Below are 4,651 nucleotides of genomic sequence, written 5' to 3'. Positions count from 1 at the left end.
TTCCAGAAGGATTGATTTATTCAAAGTAGAGAGCAACTTCATAGCCCTTCAAAGAAGGGACCATAATATGACTGTGGTTGTGCTTGGATGTCTGTCATATGGAGTCATAGCTACTAGAAACTCCTCCATTAAAACTGTTGCCCTCCTTGTTATCAACAATATTCTCTGAGTGCTCTTTTAAGTACCTTTTTGAGTACCTTAATGCCTTTAGGATCTAAATGAGGAGGAAGGGCATAGAGAGAGGCAGCTAGTGACTCAGTGGATAGAGTGCTAGGCCTGGGACCAGTTCCAGTTGGTGTACCAGTAAGTATCCCCAATATACTGGGGAGGGGCTGCTATCACAGGTTCTTAGATCTGCATTCATAAAAGGAAAGACAACTTTTGAGGTGTTAACAGTTACTTTAATCAAGCACATGTATCATTCCTTTAACCAAGTACACATATCTTTCAGTTAGTTCAGGGAGTCAGCACCCTGGATTTCAAAGAAAATACAGAGAAATCAAAAGATCAACAGACTTGGCTTCCTCTGCCTGAATTCAAATGGACCCCAACTGTCTGACCATAGTTACCAGAGAGGGAAGCATGACATCTGGGTTCTCAAAACTGGGAGGCTCCTTAGCAGCTTCCTAGAGTCCTCATCTGGCCAAACAAACACTTCCAGTCAGTAAGTCCCAAAATCGACAGACATGGCTTCCTCTGCCTGACCATAATTCAGCAGACAGGTGCAGCTGTCTGACCATCATTACCAGAGAGGGAAGCACAACATCTGAGTTCTCAAAGACGGGGGAGAGGGGAAACGGCTTTGCTCCCTGTGGTAATCATGCTTATTAACTTCTTGGTCACCATCACAGATTTGGCTTTCTGGTTCTGGGATTTGACATTCTGGTGTCTAAATAAATATTTTTCTTCTACCTTCTATACAGTCTTTTATATCTTACAATTGAGAACTCTGCTGACATATTCATAGTCACCACCAGGCCTGTGAATGTTGCCTTGGAGTTCAGTTGGGCAACTAAGCTTCTGCTCCCCTCTCTCCTTCTCTCTTTGGAGAACAAAGAACAAACCACAAGCTAAACCTGGAGTGCGGAGGACCTGAGTTCAAATTTGGCCTCAGACACATACTAGCTGGATGACCCTGGACTAGTCACTTAACTTCTGTTTGCTTTTGTTCACAGGAGAAGGATATGGCAAACTCTCCAGTACTTTTTTTATAACCAGTTTTTTATTGAAAAACCTAGAGAAGGAGAGGTGAGAGGCAGTAAAAGCAAACAGTTCACTTCTCAGAAGAGCCCCTTCTTATACGAGTGGAGTCCATGGACAACCCCTTCCACCTGGGCAGATGACATCCTTTTCTCAAATTTCAGCTCCCCTGAAGTCATGGCTCTGACTTAAGTTAGACTCTTGGCATCAATATCTTGGCAGAAGTGCTAGATGCCAGCAATCAAGTAGGAAACAAATTTGGGGATGGACCCTTTGTCTTACATGGTCTCAGACCCCCATTGAGCCACTTTGATTTTGTCTGCTTCACTGAAGTAACAGTTCTGGCTGCTGAGGTTCTTGTCCAAGGCATCAAGGGAGCCCATCCCCCAGTATTTCTTTATCTAGATCCCATCAGAGAAAAAGTACTTGCCTGGGGCCTCTGTGATGGCCACCATCATCACTGTGGAAGCTCCCAGTGCAAGCACTTTGGCAATGTGGCCCATGTTTTGGATGCAGCCATCTGCAATGACTGAGACACCAAAGCGCTGTGAATATCCTGAGACCCTGTATACATCTGTCAGCTGAGGCCACTCACATGCCAGTACTTCCTGTGTGAAGCAGATGGAGTGCTCATGGCAAACCTCAGGGCATCCACTCCAGCATCAATGAGGTTTTTTTGCCTGTGCGACTGTCACCACATTGTCACCAATAAACCAGAGGTTATTTCATTACTCCTTGATGTACTTGATCATGTTAATTTGGAAAATGGTGTTTTCCTTTAAAGAGTCTAGCATGCATGACCACATTTTGACCCCAGCTTGGGCCAGCAAGTCAAAGCAACACTTGTCATCCTCATGGGTACCAATGACTGCCCCACGCAAAAGTTGCTTCTTGGTATCCTTGGATTCCAGCAGATAGTTCCAATTCTTCTTCAGATCCATGGGGGCAATGATGGCTACTAGTTCATCATCTTGATTCACAATGGATAACTTCCTTTCTTGCTCTGTTGTAAGATTTCACTGGTTTCTTTTAATGTGAATCCTGCAGGATCCACCACTAGATCTTCCTATCTGGTCATGATCTCTCCCAGAAATCACTCATGTTCCTCCTCCTTGAGAAAGTCCATGTCACTAGAGAAGATGATGCCCACTAGGCGGCTGTCCATCTTGCCATTGTCCATGATTGGGATTCCACAGAAGCCTTGGCTTCAAACACATCTCTGACTCTATCTTTGGGCTCAAGATCACAGGGTCAGTGAAGAAGCCCTGCTCATATTTCTTCACTTTGCACACTTCATTGGCCTGGAATTCTGGGGTGCAGTTCTGATGGATAAAGTCAATGCCTCCTGTATGGCCATGCCAACCTCAGTGATTGTGTCCTTTGTGGATGAAACAAGGGAGGATCTTCAGTTATCTTTTTGGTAAGTGCTGAATTTAGATCTACTTGGTCTGCTGTGAAGTCTATATAGCCCGGGGAAGTGAATGTCATTGTATGTGAGCCTTTCTCCACAGCTGAAGAGTTGTTGGACTCTGAACCCATTGTCTGGAATGTAACAAGTGGTGCTGCTGATGAGATAGTCTGCCATGGGGGAGATGGGACGGGGAGAGGGGAGGAGGAGACAGGAGGGCTAGTGGGATGCTTCTCTAGTATTTTTGCTGAGAGAACCCCATGAACATAGACTGCTATGGTCCACAGGATCACAAGGAGTTGGAAATGACTGAACAACAAAAGGATATATATTTAAGGATTTACATACTTCTAAATACATAGGTATACAAGTATAGTATCAGTGGGCATATGACCCAGAAAATATACATGAAGAAATCACTTTGGAAACCAGGCTTTAAATAACCTCATACAACCAACAGCCATGACCCCAGAAATAAGGGCAAGGTCTTTGAAGAAAAAAACTTCCCTAAAACCAAGGCACCTCATAGGTCTTCGACCTATGATTAGGCCAAAGGGAGACAGAGATTTTGGTGGGCATTACCTTAGCAAGTTTAGAACAACATATTAGGAGCACTAGGGCAGGACTGAGGAAAGGAGTCAGGAGAAGCTGAAACACAAGCCAGCTCACAGTCATGAGAAGATACCAGAGACACTGAGTCAACTGCTCACACATCTCGGTAATCCTTGAATTCATCACTGAATCACAATACAGCACAATAAACAGCAGTGGTATTCTGAGGAATCAGAAGTGGTTAGGTTATTTTCAGTGCACTTTGTTTAAGAGGGCAGATAAATTTGAAGATTTTCATCAAAAAAAAATTTATGTATGATGCTTAAAAGGATAAACTTCAGTAATCTGACAAATTTGTTTTGGATCAATCTCCCATTCTCCAGCATTGACAGATGAATAAAATGTTAAAGAATATTCATGTCAGAAGCGGTAATATTGAAATTGTTGGTCTATAGATGGTGCTTTGGAGAGCACTTCAGGAGATTGCTGAATGCAAAGTAAAAGAGGGACTTGGGAAAGAAAAAGAGAAGATGGAATTAGATGGGCAAGGTAGGGCGCTTCAAAAAATTAACTTCACAATAACAAGATGAAGAAGGCATAACCAGACATTTAATATGAAAAATAAATGGTGATCTTGAGTGGATTTCAAGTTAAATACAAGTCAGCAGTGTGAAAGAACTACTCAACAAGCAAATGTGACTTGGGCATCATTAAGAGAAGCCAGGGGTCCAGAATGAAAGTGTTAGTCAATCTGTTAACATACACCAAGTATGTGTCAGAGACCAGTGCTAGGATAGAGAAGATAGCTTTGGCCAAGTAATGTGGGAAAGAGATTAGATTTATTCTTCTTGGTCCTGGAGATCAGGTTTCAGATCAGTGTAATGACATGTTTCCTAACACTTAGCACCAGCCAAACGTAAAGTTGAGTGAACTGCCTCAAGAAATGGTGGTTCCTTGAACCTGGAAGTCCTCAAGGGAAGATTAGATGACCACATGTAGGAAACTTGTGATGGGGAGCTCTTTTATGGTTTGGTCTGGGACGGATGATTTCTGGGGTCTTTCCCAACTATAAGGGTCTAGAAAGCAAATTTAGCTTACATTCAAAACTGTATTTCTAAGACATCAGCTGATATCAATAAATGCTGAACTAATAGGACACAAAAATTTTCTGTGCTTCTTGCCTGAGGAAATAGAAGGGAGGAAATTGTAATATTGCAGAGTCAGCAAAAATTTCCTGATCTTTCAGAAAGTAGCTATTTCTGTGAGCCCAAATGTCCATGCACATTATGCTTGAAGCAAGATTTGGGACAAAAGCTAAGCTTTCTCATACACATAAATCCAAATTTGTCCTAAATAATTGGCCCTTACTTCCCAGCACAAGAAACCTGGGACCCCCTGTGCCCCACAAACAGAGATCAACTTTAAAAGCCGGAAGAAACATGAGCAAAAAGCAACAAAGGAAAACAACCACTATAGAGAAGTATCTTGGTG

At 42.7% G+C, this 4,651-nt stretch overlaps 1 pseudogene; it reads right to left on the bottom strand.

Moving 5' to 3' along the window:
• Positions 1 to 1,280: 1,280 nt before the first annotated feature.
• Positions 1,281 to 2,806, bottom strand: LOC140508947 (inosine-5'-monophosphate dehydrogenase 2-like; annotated as a pseudogene).
• Positions 2,807 to 4,651: the final 1,845 nt, after the last annotated feature.

The sequence above is a fragment of the Notamacropus eugenii genome, chromosome 5, assembly GCF_028372415.1.
Source record: "Notamacropus eugenii isolate mMacEug1 chromosome 5, mMacEug1.pri_v2, whole genome shotgun sequence".
Classification (NCBI taxonomy): Eukaryota; Metazoa; Chordata; class Mammalia; order Diprotodontia; family Macropodidae; genus Notamacropus; species Notamacropus eugenii.
The sequence above is the reverse complement of the archived record's forward strand: the minus strand, read 5'-3'. Positions and strand labels throughout refer to the sequence as shown.